The 23,515-nt window shown below is 42.8% G+C and overlaps 1 protein-coding gene across 1 annotated transcript in view; it reads right to left on the bottom strand.

Moving 5' to 3' along the window:
* ADGB (androglobin) overlaps positions 1-23,515 on the bottom strand; it is a 499,062-nt gene that overhangs the window by 255,359 nt on the left and 220,188 nt on the right. The window lies entirely within an intron of this gene.

Below are 23,515 nucleotides of genomic sequence, written 5' to 3'. Positions count from 1 at the left end.
CCTCTTTCTTCTGGGGTCTCTTCACATAGACCAAAGTTATAGACCAAAGGGTTTTTGTACATTAAACTAAGTATAAAATGAATCAATTACATTTTACATCTGCAGTAAGAAAAAGCTCTAAGCAGCTTGCAATCGCTTTGAATACTGCATTCCCAGCTGAGCCTTACCAACAACTAAGCGGCTGCTCACTGGTTCATGAAACAATGGTCTAAGAGTAGTATAATGGAGACATGGAAAGAAAAGATTTTTTTTTTTTATGTGGTACTAGTTATCTTGAAGTTTGAAGTTGCAATTTTCATTCATTTATAGATTTATTGATATGCAATTAACAACCTGCTACTTGGTGTAGTCTTTTTTAATGTGAGTGTAATAAATGCTGTATGTAATATATGCTGTGTTCTGTATTCTGCTGCCTGTACTGCTCTCTTGTATCAGCTGTACAACAAGCTATGTAGTGGAGTTACACAGACTCTACCTCAACAACATTGTAGAATAACCAGAGAGAAATTTCACAATTTTGCATTAATTAGGCCGGAGTCACACTTGCGAGTGACTCGCCTAGTATCGCATCGGCATCACCCGGCATGGCCGTACACTCTTCTAACAAGAGCGGGTCAGCTGCATGTATTTCTATGCAGCTGAGACCCTCCTGTCCAGAGAGCGTGCGGCCATGCTGGGTGTTGCCGATGCAAGACTCGCTGTGACTCCAGCCTTAGGCAAATAAACAATTGAAGACATAGTGCAAAGGTATGCATAGCATTTAAATTAAATAAACTGTGGGAAAAAAGGCGCAAAATAGGGTCTTATCCGGTATAACAAATGGAATAAGGAATGTGCAATGGAAGCACTCACCTGGTGGGGTTGTGTGAGTCACAACACCCTTAATCGCATAAAACAAACGTGGAAGGCAGCAGTCCTGCAATAGTAGAGTAGTTTCGGATGATAGGAGAAAAGCAGGTTAAATACCGCGCCAAACCACAGGAATCAAGATGAAGAAGTAATTCTCTTTTCTTTATTTTCACAGGTCTACGCGTTTCAAGGACATATCCGTCCTCTTCCTCAGGACAAATGCAGAGAACACCATAGCGAGCAGGAAGGCTGCAGGCTCCCATATATACATTGAAAAAAAGCCACGTATGCAGTGATTACGTCATCAACCTCCTCATGGTTCAAAAGCACGTGGAGGAGTGAATAAAGCTCAGATTGTTGTCAAGAGGGGGGAAAAAAAGAGAAAAAAAGAGAGAGAAAAAAAAGGGGAAAAAAGGAAAAAAAGAAAAAAAGAAAAAAAGGGAGAAAAAAGAGAAGGAAAGGAAAGGGGGAATAAAAGCCGAAAAAATCAAAAAGGGGAGAAAAAATGGAGATGTGAATAACCATTGATGTGAATATATAAATTGAATTAAAGTGAATACAAAAAAAGTGTGTGCAGATGTTTTGCTGTTATCCATATGGTTAGTGTCTAAATGTGCATAAAATGTAAATGTATGAGGCAAAATTATATATGAAAAAGTTTATAAAAAATGGGGAAGGGCGTGGGAAACTCAAAAGATGGTAAAAATGTGTGTTGCAACAAAAGGAGCATTGAAAAACCAGGGCGGGAGCGGTAACACCCGCTGTGGAGACATAAAGGATTTGACAGCGTGGGAAAATGTGATATGCGCCTGCGCAAGGGGTGAAATGAGGTGAACGCGTGTAAGAAGACTTGACAGCGTGGGAAAATATGATATGCGCCTGCGCGAAGGGTGAAATAATGTGAAAGCGTATAAACCAGAAAAAAAACATTGAGCACTTGCGCAAAGGGGTGACTGCAGGTCAATAAGGGGGATGGGTTTGCACGAAATGGGGAAAAAAAAGGGGCCGTATAGTTAATAATCTGCAGGAATGTGTGTTCGCAAAGAAAAAAAGGGTTACATTAAAAAAGGGGGGGCAAAACTAACGATCGGGGAAAAGGATGTATGTATTAGCCTAGTGGTGTATCTTACAACAATATATGTATTTATGAAAAAAATATTAGTTTGGGGTGGCAACTAAGAGGCCGGAAACACGTAGAAAATTAGAATGATATAAAAAAGAAAATGAATGCACATACATATATGCGCACAAATATATCTACACAAACACATAATGCTATATTTATTACAAAAACGTATTTAAAAAGGAATTAATATAAAAGTGATTAGTATAAAAATAAGGTTTGTTGGGAAAAAGGATAATGAAAAAGTATAATGATTGGTAGAAAAAGGAGTGTATATGAGTGCATGGAATGAAGTTGCAAGAAGTGTTCAACATGGTCACAAATGGACCATGGGGAATTCCCGAGCAGGGGTAAAAGTATAGGCAAGATGATTACCAAAGAAAAAAAAGGGATAAATTAATGGTTGTAGGGAAATAAAAACGGGGATATAAAAAAATGGATATATATAAAAATATATATATATATGAAATATATAAAATATATAAAAAATATGTAAAAAATGTATATATAAAATGTGTGGGTGTAAGGAACCACGCAAAAATCAGTGTATATATATAGATAAGCTGATAAAAGAGTGGACAGATATAGAAAAAGAAAAATAAGTGCATGAAATAGTACAAAATACTTGAACCAATAAAATCCACATAAAAGATATTAAATATATATATATATAAAAAATTACTTAGCGTAAAAGAATAAAAGTAAAATCACATGGTAAAAAAAGAGATGTGTATGATTATATAAAAACTAAAATGACAAGTCCGTAATCAGATTCAGGCCCATTGGCTTCAAAGTGCCCAGTTTGTGTATCCAGAAGGATTCTTTTTTGCTCAGAACATCCATTCTATTGGGGTTATTAGAGGGGATTTGTTCAATGGGCGTAATGGAAAAGGCAAGAGTCTTGTTATGGGACAAAGTGCAGTGTCTGGAAAGTCCATGAAGCATGTAACCGATCCTGATGTTATATCTGTGTGAATTCAGGCGATTGTGGAGAGCTTGACAAGTCCTACCTATGTATTGTTTGCCACAATTACAATCAATGAGGTATACCACGAAATTGGATTGGCAGGTAAGATGGGCTTTGATGGGGAACTCTTCTGTGCCATTAGAAGATTTGAAGCTTGTACGCTTGTGACAAATTGTTTTGCAACAGAGGCAATTCTTTAAACCGCATCGGTAAGACCCTGAGGGAACAATGGGGTTAATCACTCTCGGAAAGGAAGTTCTGAGGCGGCTGGGGGCTAAAACATTCTTTATACTAGGGGCTCTTCTGAATGTAATACCAGGGATGGGGGGAAGGATGGTTTTTAGGAAAGGATCATTCAATAAAATATTCCAATGCTTGGAGAAAATATTCCTGATTTTAAGGTTATCACTGCTATAAGTGGTCAAAAAATTGAGGTGGAAAGAACCCTCATTATTACCAGAAACAGGGGTGATGGAGGTTTTAGGGGTGATCAAGTCCTTTTGCTCCAAAGTGGCGGCATTGTGGTATGCTCTTTGGATGAGAGTTTTGGGGTATTCTTTTTCCAAAAAACGATCCCTAAGTATTTTTACCTGATGGTTAAAGTCCTCCAGACGGGAACAGTTCTTTCTAATACGTTTATATTGGTTCCCTGGAATGTTTTCAAGCCATTTGGAGTAGTGCTCACTGTTAAAGTGGATGTATCCGTTAGTGTCCACTTGTTTAAAAAATGTTTTCGTCAATATTTTATTATCAGAATGAAATATGGTGAGATCCAAAAAATTGATTTCAGATTTGTGGTAGGTGGAAGTGAAAGTGAGACCCCAATCATTCCGATCCAGATGCTGCAGAAAAAATTCGATATTGCAGTGCTTATTGTCCCAAATGAAGATCAAATCGTCTATATAGCGTTTATACAGAATTATCTCACCCATAAACATGTCATTCTGGATAAATAATTGTTCAAAAATCCCCATAAAAAGATTAGCGTAAGCGCATGCTGCTCTAGAGCCCATTGCTGTGCCGAGCTTCTGATGATAGAGCTTATCCTCAAATGTGAAGAAATTGTTATCCAGCACAAATTCCATTGCTTCCAAAATAAAATTTTTTTGGGGAAACGGGATATTAATGTCATTCTCAAGAAATATAGACAAACATAGTAGGCCAAGATGATGTGCTATGTTGGAGTATAACGCAGACACATCTATGGTGAGAAATAAGAAGGATTCTTCCCACTCGATGCTACACAAGGAATTGATAAGGTGAGTGGAATCTCTCAGATGGCTATCCAAATTGAGTACATATGGTTGCATAAGTTGATCCAAATAAGCGGCCAGATTGGCACTGAGGGAATTAATGCCAGATATTATCGGTCTCCCGGGAGGATTAGAAAGACTCTTATGGATTTTTGGTAAATGATAAAAGAAGGCCATGCTGGGGTTTTTTATTGAAAGGAATTTTTCTTCTTGGGAATTAAAAATTTTTTGTGCTATTCCTTTCTGGATCAAGGCATGATAGGCTTGAACCGCGGTATCATATTTGCTGCTAGTGACCACCTCATAATAAATGGGATCTGATAAAATTCTATGTGCTTCTGCCAAATAGTCAGTTCTATCTTGAATGACAATACCCCCTCCCTTGTCAGCTGCTCGGATGATGATATCTCGGTTATCTCTGAGATTGGCTAGAGCTGATTTTTCATCACCGGTAAGATTATTTTGTGAATGTCTTTTGGCACTCATAGCTGTTTTTAGGTCCGTTAAAACTAGATCGCTGAAAGTTTTAATGTGGTGACCTTTATTTTCAAAGGGATAGAATTTAGATTTGGCTTTGCAGGTAGTATGGAGAAAAGGACTCGGTTCGGCAGTGGGCTGGAAATCATTACCCTTTATTAGAAAATGCCTCTTAAGTGTCAGCTTGCGAATGTAGCTCTGGACATCTAGAAAAACGTCAAACTCATTTGATCTTTTCGAGGGGCAGAAGGAAAGACCTTTGTTTAATAAGCTTATTTCATTTTTTAGGAGCGGGTAGCTGGAAAGGTTAAATATATTATTAGTGGGGGTTAGGCCCGAAGGGGTTAAATTAGCACTTTTTCTTTTTTGCTTGTGTTTGTTTCCTGCTCTGGTCCCTCTGTGAGGTTTTTTCTTTTTCTTACTGTAGAGTTTGGTGTCAGAAAATTTGTAATGAGATTGCGGTTTTTGGCTGGGGGCAAAAAAGGAACCAAGGGAGTGACAATATTGGAATTGTCCAAAGTGATAATCTCTCCAGCAGAAGGAAGGACTGAAGGGATGACTGAATTGGAGCAACTTGGTTGGGGGTCATCATGGATAGAGAGATCCATCAAATCTAAGATATCGTTATTGTGAGTACCTGAATCATTAATATGGAGGGTAGCTTCAGGAGCTGCATCTAACAGTGCTCTTTTCTTTTTGATCTCCTCGATCTGGGATCTGATAGAAGCTAGTTGCTGGCGGGTACTTACAGCACTGGTTGGGCAGGGGGAGGTGTTGGAATTCGTGTTCAGGGAGACAGCTGGATTGGGTGGTTGATGTGAAATAGTTTCTTTAGTTTTGGAAACAGTTACTGTCTGGGCCTGAGAAAAAACTTCATCAGCCAGAAGATCGATTTTGTCGGGTATACGATCAAGTGGACATGAAGCCCCTGCATTAAGGGGCCTGACAGGAGGTATGGGGGGGTGGATAATTTTCTTTGTCATTGGTGGGTACAAGGGTTTTGTCAAGATTGTTTCTGTTGTTCCGATATTTACTATTGGAGAAATATCTATAGGAAGTGGAGCTAGAATTCCTATTGCCCCTGGTTGGGGCAGTTGACAAGTTACTGGTAAGAACGACATTTGGTTTGTGGAGTTTGTCAAGTCTATCTCTTTGCAGCTTCTTGGATTTCCTGATGATAGTGTCGTGTTCAAGTTGAGCAAGACGTGTGCTGATGCTAGAGTTCAGATTCCTATATTCTGGGTGCCATTTGAAACGAGAAAGCTCCTCATAAAGGTCATTAATAAGACGGGTTGAAACATCTGAAATGTGTGTCCTTTTCGTGTGCAAACATTTGAGCATACCTTGCATGCAGGTGGAGAATAGTCCATCCCATTCTGCGGAGAAAGAGGTATCCTGGGGGTAGGGAGAAATACGGTGGATGTTGAGTCCTCTGGGGCACAAGTTTTCATCCATGTAAATGGACAGAAACCTGGCATCCAGATTGAAATGTAGTTCCTCTTTTAGTGCATCCTCCAGACGGTGGAAAAACTTCCTCATGGATGAGGAATCCTCTTCGGAAAAGGTGAGCGGTGTAACGGAATCCGATCCAGGGTCACGGCTTTCCAGGGACCCGACAGTCTGCTGTATCAATCTTTCTCTGGAGGAAAGCCGATTCTCGAAGTAATCCATGGTAATGTGCTTGGATGTGCTTAGTGCTGGGTGCGGAGCCCTCTGCTGCCCAAGACCCACAAGGAGATAGGTGTGGAGATCCAATCCCGAGATCCAGAAAATGAAATAAACTGTGGGAAAAAAGGCGCAAAATAGGGTCTTATCCGGTATAACAAATGGAATAAGGAATGTGCAATGGAAGCACTCACCTGGTGGGGTTGTGTGAGTCACAACACCCTTAATCGCATAAAACAAACGTGGAAGGCAGCAGTCCTGCAATAGTAGAGTAGTTTCGGATGATAGGAGAAAAGCAGGTTAAATACCGCGCCAAACCACAGGAATCAAGATGAAGAAGTAATTCTCTTTTCTTTATTTTCACAGGTCTACGCGTTTCAAGGACATATCCGTCCTCTTCCTCAGGACAAATGCAGAGAACACCATAGCGAGCAGGAAGGCTGCAGGCTCCCATATATACATTGAAAAAAAGCCACGTATGCAGTGATTACGTCATCAACCTCCTCATGGTTCAAAAGCACGTGGAGGAGTGAATAAAGCTCAGATTGTTGTCAAGAGGGGGGAAAAAAAGAGAAAAAAAGAGAGAGAAAAAAAAAAGGGGAAAAAAGGAAAAAAAGAAAAAAAGAAAAAAAGGGAGAAAAAAGAGAAGGAAAGGAAAGGGGGAATAAAAGCCGAAAAAATCAAAAAGGGGAGAAAAAATGGAGATGTGAATAACCATTGATGTGAATATATAAATTGAATTAAAGTGAATACAAAAAAAGTGTGTGCAGATGTTTTGCTGTTATCCATATGGTTAGTGTCTAAATGTGCATAAAATGTAAATGTATGAGGCAAAATTATATATGAAAAAGTTCATAAAAAATGGGGAAGGGCGTGGGAAACTCAAAAGATGGTAAAAATGTGTGTTGCAACAAAAGGAGCATTGAAAAACCAGGGCGGGAGCGGTAACACCCGCTGTGGAGACATAAAGGATTTGACAGCGTGGGAAAATGTGATATGCGCCTGCGCAAGGGGTGAAATGAGGTGAACGCGTGTAAGAAGACTTGACAGCGTGGGAAAATATGATATGCGCCTGCGCGAAGGGTGAAATAATGTGAAAGCGTATAAACCAGAAAAAAAACATTGAGCACTTGCGCAAAGGGGTGACTGCAGGTCAATAAGGGGGATGGGTTTGCACGAAATGGGGAAAAAAAAGGGGCCGTATAGTTAATAATCTGCAGGAATGTGTGTTCGCAAAGAAAAAAAGGGTTACATTAAAAAAGGGGGGGCAAAACTAACGATCGGGGAAAAGGATGTATGTATTAGCCTAGTGGTGTATCTTACAACAATATATGTATTTATGAAAAAAATATTAGTTTGGGGTGGCAACTAAGAGGCCGGAAACACGTAGAAAATTAGAATGATATAAAAAAGAAAATGAATGCACATACATATATGCGCACAAATATATCTACACAAACACATAATGCTATATTTATTACAAAAACATATTTAAAAAGGAATTAATATAAAAGTGATTAGTATAAAAATAAGGTTTGTTGGGAAAAAGGATAATGAAAAAGTATAATGATTGGTAGAAAAAGGAGTGTATATGAGTGCATGGAATGAAGTTGCAAGAAGTGTTCAACATGGTCACAAATGGACCATGGGGAATTCCCGAGCAGGGGTAAAAGTATAGGCAAGATGATTACCAAAGAAAAAAAAGGGATAAATTAATGGTTGTAGGGAAATAAAAACGGGGATATAAAAAAATGGATATATATAAAATATATATTTTATATCTTTTTTATATCATTCTTTTTTATATCATTCTAATTTTCTACGTGTTTCCGGCCTCTTAGTTGCCACCCCAAACTAATATTTTTTTCATAAATACATATATTGTTGTAAGATACACCACTAGGCTAATACATACATCCTTTTCCCCGATCGTTAGTTTTGCCCCCCCTTTTTTAATGTAACCCTTTTTTTCTTTGCGAACACACATTCCTGCAGATTATTAACTATACGGCCCCTTTTTTTTCCCCATTTCGTGCAAACCCATCCCCCTTATTGACCTGCAGTCACCCCTTTGCGCAAGTGCTCAATGTTTTTTTTCTGGTTTATACGCTTTCACATTATTTCACCCTTCGCGCAGGCGCATATCATATTTTCCCACGCTGTCAAGTCTTCTTACACGCGTTCACCTCATTTCACCCCTTGCGCAGGCGCATATCACATTTTCCCACGCTGTCAAATCCTTTATGTCTCCACAGCGGGTGTTACCGCTCCCGCCCTGGTTTTTCAATGCTCCTTTTGTTGCAACACACATTTTTACCATCTTTTGAGTTTCCCACGCCCTTCCCCATTTTTTATGAACTTTTTCATATATAATTTTGCCTCATACATTTACATTTTATGCACATTTAGACACTAACCATATGGATAACAGCAAAACATCTGCACACACTTTTTTTGTATTCACTTTAATTCAATTTATATATTCACATCAATGGTTATTCACATCTCCATTTTTTCTCCCCTTTTTGATTTTTTCGGCTTTTATTCCCCCTTTCCTTTCCTTCTCTTTTTTCTCCCTTTTTTTCTTTTTTTCTTTTTTCCTTTTTTCCCCTTTTTTTTCTCTCTCTTTTTTTCTCTTTTTTTCCCCCCTCTTGACAACAATCTGAGCTTTATTCACTCCTCCACGTGCTTTTGAACCATGAGGAGGTTGATGACGTAATCACTGCATACGTGGCTTTTTTTCAATGTATATATGGGAGCCTGCAGCCTTCCTGCTCGCTATGGTGTTCTCTGCATTTGTCCTGAGGAAGAGGACGGATATGTCCTTGAAACGCGTAGACCTGTGAAAATAAAGAAAAGAGAATTACTTCTTCATCTTGATTCCTGTGGTTTGGCGCGGTATTTAACCTGCTTTTCTCCTATCATCCGAAACTACTCTACTATTGCAGGACTGCTGCCTTCCACGTTTGTTTTATGCGATTAAGGGTGTTGTGACTCACACAACCCCACCAGGTGAGTGCTTCCATTGCACATTCCTTATTCCATTTGTTATACCGGATAAGACCCTATTTTGCGCCTTTTTTCCCACAGTTTATTTCATTTTCTGGATCTCGGGATTGGATCTCCACACCTATCTCCTTGTGGGTCTTGGGCAGCAGAGGGCTCCGCACCCAGCACTAAGCACATCCAAGCACATTACCATGGATTACTTCGAGAATCGGCTTTCCTCCAGAGAAAGATTGATACAGCAGACTGTCGGGTCCCTGGAAAGCCGTGACCCTGGATCGGATTCCGTTACACCGCTCACCTTTTCCGAAGAGGATTCCTCATCCATGAGGAAGTTTTTCCACCGTCTGGAGGATGCACTAAAAGAGGAACTACATTTCAATCTGGATGCCAGGTTTCTGTCCATTTACATGGATGAAAACTTGTGCCCCAGAGGACTCAACATCCACCGTATTTCTCCCTACCCCCAGGATACCTCTTTCTCCGCAGAATGGGATGGACTATTCTCCACCTGCATGCAAGGTATGCTCAAATGTTTGCACACGAAAAGGACACACATTTCAGATGTTTCAACCCGTCTTATTAATGACCTTTATGAGGAGCTTTCTCGTTTCAAATGGCACCCAGAATATAGGAATCTGAACTCTAGCATCAGCACACGTCTTGCTCAACTTGAACACGACACTATCATCAGGAAATCCAAGAAGCTGCAAAGAGATAGACTTGACAAACTCCACAAACCAAATGTCGTTCTTACCAGTAACTTGTCAACTGCCCCAACCAGGGGCAATAGGAATTCTAGCTCCACTTCCTATAGATATTTCTCCAATAGTAAATATCGGAACAACAGAAACAATCTTGACAAAACCCTTGTACCCACCAATGACAAAGAAAATTATCCACCCCCCATACCTCCTGTCAGGCCCCTTAATGCAGGGGCTTCATGTCCACTTGATCGTATACCCGACAAAATCGATCTTCTGGCTGATGAAGTTTTTTCTCAGGCCCAGACAGTAACTGTTTCCAAAACTAAAGAAACTATTTCACATCAACCACCCAATCCAGCTGTCTCCCTGAACACGAATTCCAACACCTCCCCCTGCCCAACCAGTGCTGTAAGTACCCGCCAGCAACTAGCTTCTATCAGATCCCAGATCGAGGAGATCAAAAAGAAAAGAGCACTGTTAGATGCAGCTCCTGAAGCTACCCTCCATATTAATGATTCAGGTACTCACAATAACGATATCTTAGATTTGATGGATCTCTCTATCCATGATGACCCCCAACCAAGTTGCTCCAATTCAGTCATCCCTTCAGTCCTTCCTTCTGCTGGAGAGATTATCACTTTGGACAATTCCAATATTGTCACTCCCTTGGTTCCTTTTTTGCCCCCAGCCAAAAACCGCAATCTCATTACAAATTTTCTGACACCAAACTCTACAGTAAGAAAAAGAAAAAACCTCACAGAGGGACCAGAGCAGGAAACAAACACAAGCAAAAAAGAAAAAGTGCTAATTTAACCCCTTCGGGCCTAACCCCCACTAATAATATATTTAACCTTTCCAGCTACCCGCTCCTAAAAAATGAAATAAGCTTATTAAACAAAGGTCTTTCCTTCTGCCCCTCGAAAAGATCAAATGAGTTTGACGTTTTTCTAGATGTCCAGAGCTACATTCGCAAGCTGACACTTAAGAGGCATTTTCTAATAAAGGGTAATGATTTCCAGCCCACTGCCGAACCGAGTCCTTTTCTCCATACTACCTGCAAAGCCAAATCTAAATTCTATCCCTTTGAAAATAAAGGTCACCACATTAAAACTTTCAGCGATCTAGTTTTAACGGACCTAAAAACAGCTATGAGTGCCAAAAGACATTCACAAAATAATCTTACCGGTGATGAAAAATCAGCTCTAGCCAATCTCAGAGATAACCGAGATATCATCATCCGAGCAGCTGACAAGGGAGGGGGTATTGTCATTCAAGATAGAACTGACTATTTGGCAGAAGCACATAGAATTTTATCAGATCCCATTTATTATGAGGTGGTCACTAGCAGCAAATATGATACCGCGGTTCAAGCCTATCATGCCTTGATCCAGAAAGGAATAGCACAAAAAATTTTTAATTCCCAAGAAGAAAAATTCCTTTCAATAAAAAACCCCAGCATGGCCTTCTTTTATCATTTACCAAAAATCCATAAGAGTCTTTCTAATCCTCCCGGGAGACCGATAATATCTGGCATTAATTCCCTCAGTGCCAATCTGGCCGCTTATTTGGATCAACTTATGCAACCATATGTACTCAATTTGGATAGCCATCTGAGAGATTCCACTCACCTTATCAATTCCTTGTGTAGCATCGAGTGGGAAGAATCCTTCTTATTTCTCACCATAGATGTGTCTGCGTTATACTCCAACATAGCACATCATCTTGGCCTACTATGTTTGTCTATATTTCTTGAGAATGACATTAATATCCCGTTTCCCCAAAAAAATTTTATTTTGGAAGCAATGGAATTTGTGCTGGATAACAATTTCTTCACATTTGAGGATAAGCTCTATCATCAGAAGCTCGGCACAGCAATGGGCTCTAGAGCAGCATGCGCTTACGCTAATCTTTTTATGGGGATTTTTGAACAATTATTTATCCAGAATGACATGTTTATGGGTGAGATAATTCTGTATAAACGCTATATAGACGATTTGATCTTCATTTGGGACAATAAGCACTGCAATATCGAATTTTTTCTGCAGCATCTGGATCGGAATGATTGGGGTCTCACTTTCACTTCCACCTACCACAAATCTGAAATCAATTTTTTGGATCTCACCATATTTCATTCTGATAATAAAATATTGACGAAAACATTTTTTAAACAAGTGGACACTAACGGATACATCCACTTTAACAGTGAGCACTACTCCAAATGGCTTGAAAACATTCCAGGGAACCAATATAAACGTATTAGAAAGAACTGTTCCCGTCTGGAGGACTTTAACCATCAGGTAAAAATACTTAGGGATCGTTTTTTGGAAAAAGAATACCCCAAAACTCTCATCCAAAGAGCATACCACAATGCCGCCACTTTGGAGCAAAAGGACTTGATCACCCCTAAAACCTCCATCACCCCTGTTTCTGGTAATAATGAGGGTTCTTTCCACCTCAATTTTTTGACCACTTATAGCAGTGATAACCTTAAAATCAGGAATATTTTCTCCAAGCATTGGAATATTTTATTGAATGATCCTTTCCTAAAAACCATCCTTCCCCCCATCCCTGGTATTACATTCAGAAGAGCCCCTAGTATAAAGAATGTTTTAGCCCCCAGCCGCCTCAGAACTTCCTTTCCGAGAGTGATTAACCCCATTGTTCCCTCAGGGTCTTACCGATGCGGTTTAAAGAATTGCCTCTGTTGCAAAACAATTTGTCACAAGCGTACAAGCTTCAAATCTTCTAATGGCACAGAAGAGTTCCCCATCAAAGCCCATCTTACCTGCCAATCCAATTTCGTGGTATACCTCATTGATTGTAATTGTGGCAAACAATACATAGGTAGGACTTGTCAAGCTCTCCACAATCGCCTGAATTCACACAGATATAACATCAGGATCGGTTACATGCTTCATGGACTTTCCAGACACTGCACTTTGTCCCATAACAAGACTCTTGCCTTTTCCATTACGCCCATTGAACAAATCCCCTCTAATAACCCCAATAGAATGGATGTTCTGAGCAAAAAAGAATCCTTCTGGATACACAAACTGGGCACTTTGAAGCCAATGGGCCTGAATCTGATTACGGACTTGTCATTTTAGTTTTTATATAATCATACACATCTCTTTTTTTACCATGTGATTTTACTTTTATTCTTTTACGCTAAGTAATTTTTTATATATATATATTTAATATCTTTTATGTGGATTTTATTGGTTCAAGTATTTTGTACTATTTCATGCACTTATTTTTCTTTTTCTATATCTGTCCACTCTTTTATCAGCTTATCTATATATATACACTGATTTTTGCGTGGTTCCTTACACCCACACATTTTATATATACATTTTTTACATATTTTTTATATATTTTATATATTTCATATATATATATATTTTTATATATATCCATTTTTTTATATCCCCGTTTTTATTTCCCTACAACCATTAATTTATCCCTTTTTTTTCTTTGGTAATCATCTTGCCTATACTTTTACCCCTGCTCGGGAATTCCCCATGGTCCATTTGTGACCATGTTGAACACTTCTTGCAACTTAATTCCATGCACTCATATACACTCCTTTTTCCACCAATCATTATACTTTTTCATTATCCTTTTTCCCAACAAACCTTATTTTTATACTAATCACTTTTATATTAATTCCTTTTTAAATACGTTTTTGTAATAAATATAGCATTATGTGTTTGTGTAGATATATTTGTGCGCATATATGTATGTGCATTCATTTTCTTTTTTATATCATTCTAATTTTCTACGTGTTTCCGGCCTCTTAGTTGCCACCCCAAACTAATATTTTTTTCATAAATACATATATTGTTGTAAGATACACCACTAGGCTAATACATACATCCTTTTCCCCGATCGTTAGTTTTGCCCCCCCTTTTTTAATGTAACCCTTTTTTTCTTTGCGAACACACATTCCTGCAGATTATTAACTATACGGCCCCTTTTTTTTCCCCATTTCGTGCAAACCCATCCCCCTTATTGACCTGCAGTCACCCCTTTGCGCAAGTGCTCAATGTTTTTTTTCTGGTTTATACGCTTTCACATTATTTCACCCTTCGCGCAGGCGCATATCATATTTTCCCACGCTGTCAAGTCTTCTTACACGCGTTCACCTCATTTCACCCCTTGCGCAGGCGCATATCACATTTTCCCACGCTGTCAAATCCTTTATGTCTCCACAGCGGGTGTTACCGCTCCCGCCCTGGTTTTTCAATGCTCCTTTTGTTGCAACACACATTTTTACCATCTTTTGAGTTTCCCACGCCCTTCCCCATTTTTTATGAACTTTTTCATATATAATTTTGCCTCATACATTTACATTTTATGCACATTTAGACACTAACCATATGGATAACAGCAAAACATCTGCACACACTTTTTTTGTATTCACTTTAATTCAATTTATATATTCACATCAATGGTTATTCACATCTCCATTTTTTCTCCCCTTTTTGATTTTTTCGGCTTTTATTCCCCCTTTCCTTTCCTTCTCTTTTTTCTCCCTTTTTTTCTTTTTTTCTTTTTTTCCTTTTTTCCCCTTTTTTTTCTCTCTCTTTTTTTCTCTTTTTTTCCCCCCTCTTGACAACAATCTGAGCTTTATTCACTCCTCCACGTGCTTTTGAACCATGAGGAGGTTGATGACGTAATCACTGCATACGTGGCTTTTTTTCAATGTATATATGGGAGCCTGCAGCCTTCCTGCTCGCTATGGTGTTCTCTGCATTTGTCCTGAGGAAGAGGACGGATATGTCCTTGAAACGCGTAGACCTGTGAAAATAAAGAAAAGAGAATTACTTCTTCATCTTGATTCCTGTGGTTTGGCGCGGTATTTAACCTGCTTTTCTCCTATCATCCGTAGCATTTAAATTAAAGATAGCTTGGAGATCTTGAGGACCTGGAAATCAGTAACCATCAGGGTCGGACTGGCCCGGCAGGATATCGGATGGTTCTCTGGTGGGCTTCGGACACTCAAGCAGAATGTAAAGGGTGACTGATAATATGTGGTCTTAGTAATAAAAAAAATTTGCTAGCCTATAGACAGGCGGCTGACATCAGTACGTGGCGCATGGCAATCATGTCACTGCCATGCGCTGTGCGCTGACGTCAGCTGCTGACCTCTGATGAGCCGGCAGTAGGGCTGAGCAGATCTGGACTGTAAAAGTCCCGACCCTCGCGGTTTCAAAGATGCTTGGTGCACGATCCGGACTCGGCACTGGGGAAATGAAAGGGAAAATAAGGAAAACAATACTTACCGAGACTTGGTGTCATGGCGGCAAACTGCTTCTGGGTCGCGCATTCACTTCCTGTACTGCGTAATAGGCTCATCGCATACACACAGCCTTCCGTGCATTCCCTGCCCACCGGCCGTCCTGTCGTCTGTGATTGGTTGCAGGTAGATGCGCCCCAGCCTATGACAGCATCTGCCTGCAGTTATTGCTCATTGCTACACTCACAGCTGGCAGTCGTTCTCTATGGCTGCTAGCTTTGACATGTAGCAGAGCTGGATGCGGCGTGGGACCTTGTGTGGATTACGCCGGATCTGCACGATGTTTGGGGTTAATAAAGTGGTGAAGGAGGGTGCGTTTTTATATTTTATTCCAAATAAAGGATTTTTCTGTGTGTCTGTGTTTATTTACTCTCATTTACAGGTTTGTTATGCAGGTATCTCATAGACACCTGTGCCATTACCAACCAAGGATTTAGTAGCAGCTGTGTGCGTGCTGTTATTAACCCCTCATTACCCTGATTGCCACCGCACCAGGGCAATCGAGAAGACCCGGTAAAGCACCGGGATTGTCACATCTAATGGATGCGGCAATACCGGGTGGCTGCGGGCTGAGAATACCAGCCCCCAGCTGGCTTTATCTTGGCTGGATATCAAAATTAGGGGAGACTGCACGTCAGTTTTTTTTAAATTATTAATTTAAATAAATAAACAAAGCCACATGAAGTTTCTCTTAGGCCAGAGTTACACTTGCGAGGGACTCGCACGAGTCTGATATCGCATCACCGGCACAGCCGCACACTGTCATCACAGGAGCGGGCCGCATGTGTTTCTAGGTACACGCACGCTCATTTTCAAAAAGCGGCAGGCCGTGCCGGGTGATGTCATGCCAGACTCGCACAAGTCTGACATCGCATCACCCACCACAACCGCACAGTCTTCTGACAGGAGCTGGCTGCATGTGTTTCTGTCTACATGCACGCTCATGTTCAGAGAGCGGCAGGCTGTGCTGGGTGATATCATGCCAGACTCGCACGAGGCTGACATCGCATCACCGGCACTGCCGCACACTCTCCTAACAGGAGTCGGCCACATGTGTTTCTGTCTACATGCACCTTCATATTCAGAGAGCGGCAGGCCGTGCCAGCTGATGTCATGCCAGACTTGTACAAGTCTGACATCGCATCACCCACCACAACCGCACAGTCTTCTGACAGGAGCTGGCTGCATGTGTTTCTGTCTACATGCACGCTCATGTTCAGAGAGCGGCAGGCTGTGCTGGGTGATATCATGCCAGACTCGCACGAGGCTGACATCGCATCACCGGCACTGCCGCACACTCTCCTAACAGGAGTCGGCCACATGTGTTTCTGTCTACATGCACTTTCATATTCAGAGAGCGGCAGGCCGTGCCAGCTGATGTCATGCCAGACTTGTACAAATATGACATCGCATCACCGGCACAACCGCACACTGTTGAACATACGTTTTCTAGTTTGGGGCTCCCCCTTGTGGTCAGTGCTGGTGGTGCAGCTGATGTGTGGAATGAAAATCGACACACCTGCAGAGGACTGGCAATCAGGGTCAGATTAGGCTATTTAACTTAGTAGCTTTCTCTTGTTACTTGCTGGTGGTCAATTGCTCCTGTGTGTTAAGGACATTCTGTAACCAGCTCTGCTCACTTCCAGAACTACTCTCAGATAAGTGGTCTTTGTACCTCTGCTGTTTGTTTTCCACTTCTTGTTGCCTTTTCTGCTTTGATACTAATGCATAATTCCTATTTTGTCTGTGTGGAGTTCATGGTGGAATGGGATCATTCCCTGCTGGGATTGTCTGTATACTTAGCTCCATGAGTCTGCAAGTTTTGTGTTTGTCATGCTTGGTATTAATTCAGGCCCTTTTCTGTATTAGTATTTTTGGATCCCAGTAACATCTGAGTGCTGGTACAGCGAGGGAGTGGTTGTGTGACCTCAGGATTTTTCCAGTAGTGCTGGTATATATTAGGGTTTTTATGACTGCAGACAGTTGCTCTTTCCTATCCTTTCCTATAAAGATAATTTGGGCCTCACCTTTGCTGAATCTGTCTTTTCTAGCTTTGTAATGTATTTTCCTATATCACCATAGCCTTTACATAGCCTATCTATCTTTGGGGACTACTCCAAGGCAGATTAGCTTTCTTATATTTCTATCTGTGAGATTAGTTAGTTCTCCGGCTTTGTCGAGGCATCCAGGTCAACGTAGGCACGCCCCACAACTACTGTTAGTTGTGTGTCAGGATTAGGTCTGCAGTCCGTTAAGTTTCCAGCCACTCTGTTACCTTTTGGGATTCCGCATTTTTTTTAATCTCCTTAGTCCCTGAATCATAACAGCACACTCTTCTGACTGGAGCGTGCATGTGTTTCTGTCTGCACGCTCAACATACTGACCCACAGATACTTGCACTGCTTTCCCTGCCCACCGACTGTCCTGGCGCCTGTGATTGGTGGCAGTCAGCTGACATGCTGCCACTCAGGGTGGGGGCGCGTCTAACTGCAACAAATTACACACGCCGGTGGGCTGACAAAGCAGTGAATATTGAATTGTCAGCTCCGGAACGGAATAGCGTGACCCAGAAGGAGTTTGCCACCATGAGAGCCTCGGTGAGTATACCGCGCATGCTCCTACCCCCCTATCTCTTCCACCAATGTTTTTAATCTCCGGATTCTGGTCCCCAATGGGTGGGCACCAGATTCCAGAGTGGATCAGGTTTTTTTTTAATTGAGCAGTGATTCGCCGGCCCAGGTGTTTTGCGAGTCCGATCAGCTCTAGCCGGTGGCCATTTTTACGACCGCCTTAGATTTCAATGAACAAGAGGATGCCACTTGGGAATTGGAGCAAGGAGAATGTGTGTTTTTTATTTTCTATGTTTTTTTTTTCTTTACGTGTGCTGGTATATAAGAGGCTATGTGGAGTCTAATACTGTCTATAGGGGACTATGTGGGGCTCATACTGTATATAGGGGGATAATACTGTATGTAGAGTATATAGGAGATTATGAGTGGGCTCATACTATATATAGCAAGCTGTATGTAGGCTGAGACTGTATATAGGAGGCTATGTGTAGGCTGATAATATATGTAAGGGGCTGTGTGGGAGCTCATATGGTATATAGGGAGCTGTGTGTGGTTTATACGGTATATAGGGGGCTGTGTGCGGGTCATATGGTATATAACAGGGCTGTGTGAGGATAATATTGTATATAGGAGGCTGTATGGGGATCATACTGTATATAGAGGGCTAAAAATGAGCATCCAGTATTTTTTTTTTCAGCTCTACTTGCTACTAACACAATAGCTTCCCTGCACAACTCCAGGATCATTGCTTCCATCTGAGCCAACACGGTGAGCTGGATATCATTTTTTTCTTGCTTATATATAGGGGGCTGTGTGGGGGCTCAAACATTATATAGTGGGATTTCAAGATAATATTTAAAGGGAACCTGTCATATACTCACCTGTGGGGCAGTCCGATACATTCCGGTCCAATGGAAGTCGCTACTCTCGGGTCCGGTGCCTCCTCTATCCTTGCAATCACCATCCTCCTTCTTGCTTTGTATCCTACGTCATCAACATAGTTGAGGGAGACTGTGGTTGGAGTCCCCTTGATGTGTTTTACATGATTTTAGAAGGGCATGATATGTCTAAGAGGTTGACTTTCAGCATCTGCAATCTGTTGGCTACAGAAATGCTGCCTTTCCACTCAGATACAGAGGATTTTCGAGACCTTATGCCCATCGCAGTGCCCCAAGAGCAGATGCCCAGTCGCCACTTACACCAGCATGTCGCACACAACATCACCGCTTCCTTGACAAACTCTGTGTGTGACAGGGTGCATTTCACCACAGATACTTAGACCAGTAAGCATGGACAGGGGCGTTACATGTCGCTGACTGGGCACTTATGGTGAGAGATGGAGAAGGGTCTGCTGTACAAGTCTTTCCGTCCCCGTCCCCACGTGTTGTGTATCAATCCTTCCTCTGTATGTAGAAGTTCCTCCACTACTTTTGCCTCCTCAACCTCGTCTAGGTCCTCAACCTCCACTCAAAACCTGTTTGGTAAGGCCACCCGCATTGTAACTGTGCACAAGGAATCCCGCACACCTCCTTACTATGCTGGTAGCAGAGCTCAACGGTCAAATCTTTACTTTGAAATGTATGGGAAATGTGAGTCACACCGCTGAGGAGTTGTGGACGGTTAGCTCTGGAGACCGAGTTTTATCAATGGTTATCTCCACTCAACCAGCAGCCAGGGAAGGCCGTGTGCAACAATGATGTAAACCTGGATGTGGCCCTTTGCCGTGACAATGTTACACATGTGCCTTGTATGTCTCACGTGTTCAACCTGGTTATACAGCAATTTTTAAACCACTATCCCGGCCAACATGGCCTTCTGCAGAGGGCTCGCTCGCTATGTGCTCACTTCCACCGTTCACGCCCCGCAGCTGAACAACTTGCATCGCTCCAGAAGTCTTTCGGTCTGCCGGTTCACCGCCTGAAATGTGATGTGCCGACACGCAGGAATTTGAATCTGCAAATGTTGCAGCGTCTGTGGCAGCAACAGCGAGCCCTGCTGCAATACGTTATGACATATAGCCTGGGCAAACGAGATCCAGAGGTGGGGAAGATCACGCTGCTCGAGTACTCTAAGATCAAGGACCTATGCACCCTTCTTCACAGTTTACAAATGGCGACGAAGATGTTTAGCGCTGACGATGCCATTATCAGCATGACAAGTCCGGTCATCTACATGCTGCAGCACACTCTAAACAGTATTCATAGTCAGGTGGTGGGACAAGTGGAAGGGGAGGAAGTACAGGAGGAGTCATATGCGGAAGGGATAACAAGATCTACAAGGTCCAGACGGTCAGCAGCACCAAGGCGGCAGGCATGGGACGGTGGGGGGGAGGGATTAACAAGGGTCCATAGTAGCAGCCAAACTGTTGAGGAAGGTGCAGGAGCCCAGGAAGAAATGGAGGACGAACTGGCGATGGGCATGGAAGACTCAGGAGATGAGGGAGAGCTTGATCACATTTCTGTTGTGCGAGGTTGGGGGGAGAGGGCAGAGGAAGGAAGCATGATTCTCACCTCGCCGCCACCAACACAGCTAGGACTTGGTCCTCCTGGATGCGGAAGACATATGAGTGCCTTCTTGCTGCACTACCTACAACATGACCCTCGGATTGTCACAATTCGAATTAATGCTGACTACTGGGTTGCCACACTGTTAGATTCCCGGTACAAGACAAAATTTGGCGAAATAAGTCCTGCCATAGAAAGGGACGCACGTATGCAGGAGTATCAGCAGAAGCTGGCACACCTGTGGACAGCAGGCGCAGCAGCAGCAGCCCAGTTAATGCCACTGTGCTGCACTAGCAAGACTGGTAGGACAGGAGCTGGTCGTAACTGTTTTGCGTTACCAAGTGTGGTGGCGTCCTGCACTGACGCCCTATCCCTGCCTACCTCTGGCCTAAAGCCGCAATGTGTTTAACACATGGAGGTGTGCTCTGAGCATAATAGAAGACTGCGCACATCCTTGTTGTCTACAGCCCCTTTTATAACCTGGGTCCGCCCCAACCCAGGGTGGACCACAATGCACCTCCAGGAGCCAATAGCAGAGTGCCACTTCATCAGTGACATAACCAGCAGCCTATCCAGAACCGCCACTTCAATGATGGCCTCATGGCAGCCACGCCCCCAAACACCTCACCAGTCATCGTCTGATGAACAATTATGAGGTGCCAAATCATAGGGGCGGGCCTCTGCGACTCAGTCCGGAGTGGCCACATCATCAGGACACCTGATGCCCTCTGGACTATCATAGACTGCCACCTTACGGACATTGCCAGTGAGTTCCTTAATGGACCCAGCCTCTGATGCACTAAGTGCCTGAGCATGCTCAGTAGCCTTAACAGTCTCAGAAAACAGACTATCAGCTTCTGCATGCTGTGTAGGCACAACACAGGACTTACACACGGCACGGAGTCCAAGTACCTGTGCAAAGAGGCTTTTCTCACAAAGTGTGAGAGGCTGCTCAGTAGCACGAACTGAGGACTTAGCCTCAGTAATGGCACAGTCATGCTGAGCATGCTCACTAGGCGAAACACTGGACTTAGGCTGTGTCTGGGGTAAATCGGCACACGCATGCGCACTAGCCGTCTCTCCACACTTAGACGTGGACGAGGAAGCAGCCAGCTGGACGACCCAAAGCATGGCCAAAAATGGCAGCTGATGCCTGGGCGCAACTGGAACTGCAGCAGGCTGCTTGCGTCTACGGCGGCAGTGATTCGTAACACCAACTACCAGCCAAAATAAGAGGTGTACTTCTTCCCGTGGATAATCTGATATACCTTTTTTTCACGGACACGACCATCACTAACAAATGTAGATGAGGCACCAAAAGAGCAGGCGCTTCAATGGATCTCAAGTGCTCCATCCACCTCTCCTCCACCTCAACTTCACTATCCAAAATACTCCATTCCTTTGTGGTGTCAACCCAATCGCACTTGCTTCCTAACAGCTCTCAAGATTCCACCAGCCCTGCTGAGTATGGGGTAACAGAGATGGTTGAGTCTGCAGAGCTGTTCAGTCACACTGTAGCCTGGGAATCAGAGGTCTGCTCCAAAGCTGCAGTGACTACAAACAAGGAAATGATCTGCACAGATGCCCAGAAGCTTTGTGAGTCGGATCCAGGCCCCGATGAAGACGGTTCTGAGCATAATGTACACCCTCATTCCCAAACTATAAATCCTCCTGATGGAGACAATGGGGAACATGCTGATGAGACTTAGATACCTGATTGTAACGACAACTTTACTATTCGGTCAGGGCAGGAAGAGGTTGGCTCGGAGGAGTCAGGACGAGGGGAGTGAAAACAAACAGGGTTATGATGAGGTTGGAGACCCCACTTACTGTCAAATCACAGTCAGCCAGTCGATGAGGTCACCAGAGGAGGTGGAGGAGGATGCTACTGACGACGAGGTTAGGTTGCATCTTCCTAGACAGAGACAAAGTACTGGAAGCAAGTCAACAACTAAATCCTCAGCCACAACTCAGCCTCTGAGCAGAAGTTGTGGTGGCTTTGCAGTTCGCATGGGCTGTAAGCCTTGCCTAGCCTGTGGCTTTTTTTACATCGCAAAAGATCACCCAAGTCATGTCATCTGTAAGATTTGTCACCAATCTCTAAGTAGACATACATAAGCAAGGATGATTGACCTTAGGGAGATCAACATCCAGCACCACGGAGACACCATCACGTGTTTCTCAACGCAGTGATTCTAGAACAAGGCCCCCTGGGATAATATGCAAAACAAGACTGCTGCGGAAATACCATCACATGTCTCAACGCTGGCAGGAAACTAGCCAGGTCTTTCAAAGGGAAGGAACAACCACGGGAAGGGCAGTCTCCAGTCAAGGAAACCGCCTATGCCAAAACATGGTATCCATCCACAGACAGCTGTTTCGGGGTATTTGCCCCTCATCAGTGTGGAGTAGGAAACTAGCTAGTGAGAGCAATGCCTAGTAAAAGACTACATAAGCAAGGATGATTGACCTTAGGGAGATCAACATCCAGCACCACGGAGACACCATCACGTGTTTCTCAACGCAGTGATTCTAGAACAAGGCCCCCTGGGATAATATGCAAAACAAGACTGCCGCGCAAACACCATCACATGTCTCAACGCTGGCAGGAAACTAGCCAGGTCTTTCACCGGGAAGGAACAACCACGGGAAGGGCAGTCTCCAGTCAAGGAAACCGCCTATGCCAAAACATGGTATCCATCCACAGACAGCTGTTTCGGGGTATTTGCCCCTCATCAGTATGGAGTAGGAAACTGGCTAGTGGGAGCAATGCCTAGTAAAAGACTACATAAGCATAAGGGTGTATTGATGAGCTTTATCCACTGTGAATGCAACATGCTTATTTGCCATTCATTGTATGCATTGTTGCAGACTACCCACAAGGGGCTGCTGTTTTTTTGCATCTGCCTTTGACTGTTTGGTCACTATAGCAATAGCAAAACGGTCTTCGGCTGTGGACTTGGAGACCGGAGGAGATGCTGTCTGTGAACTGAAGGAAAAGCTAAAGGTGTGCGTTACAGCAAGGAGCCACCGCAGAAACACTTCGGTGGATTGTCAGGAGGCTCGTGTTGGAGTTTGGTGAGGAGGACCGTAAC

This window comes from Anomaloglossus baeobatrachus, chromosome 3 (assembly GCF_048569485.1).
Source record: "Anomaloglossus baeobatrachus isolate aAnoBae1 chromosome 3, aAnoBae1.hap1, whole genome shotgun sequence".
NCBI classification, from domain to species: Eukaryota; Metazoa; Chordata; class Amphibia; order Anura; family Aromobatidae; genus Anomaloglossus; species Anomaloglossus baeobatrachus.
Note: the sequence above shows the minus strand (reverse complement) of the source record. Positions and strands in the feature narration are given on the sequence as shown.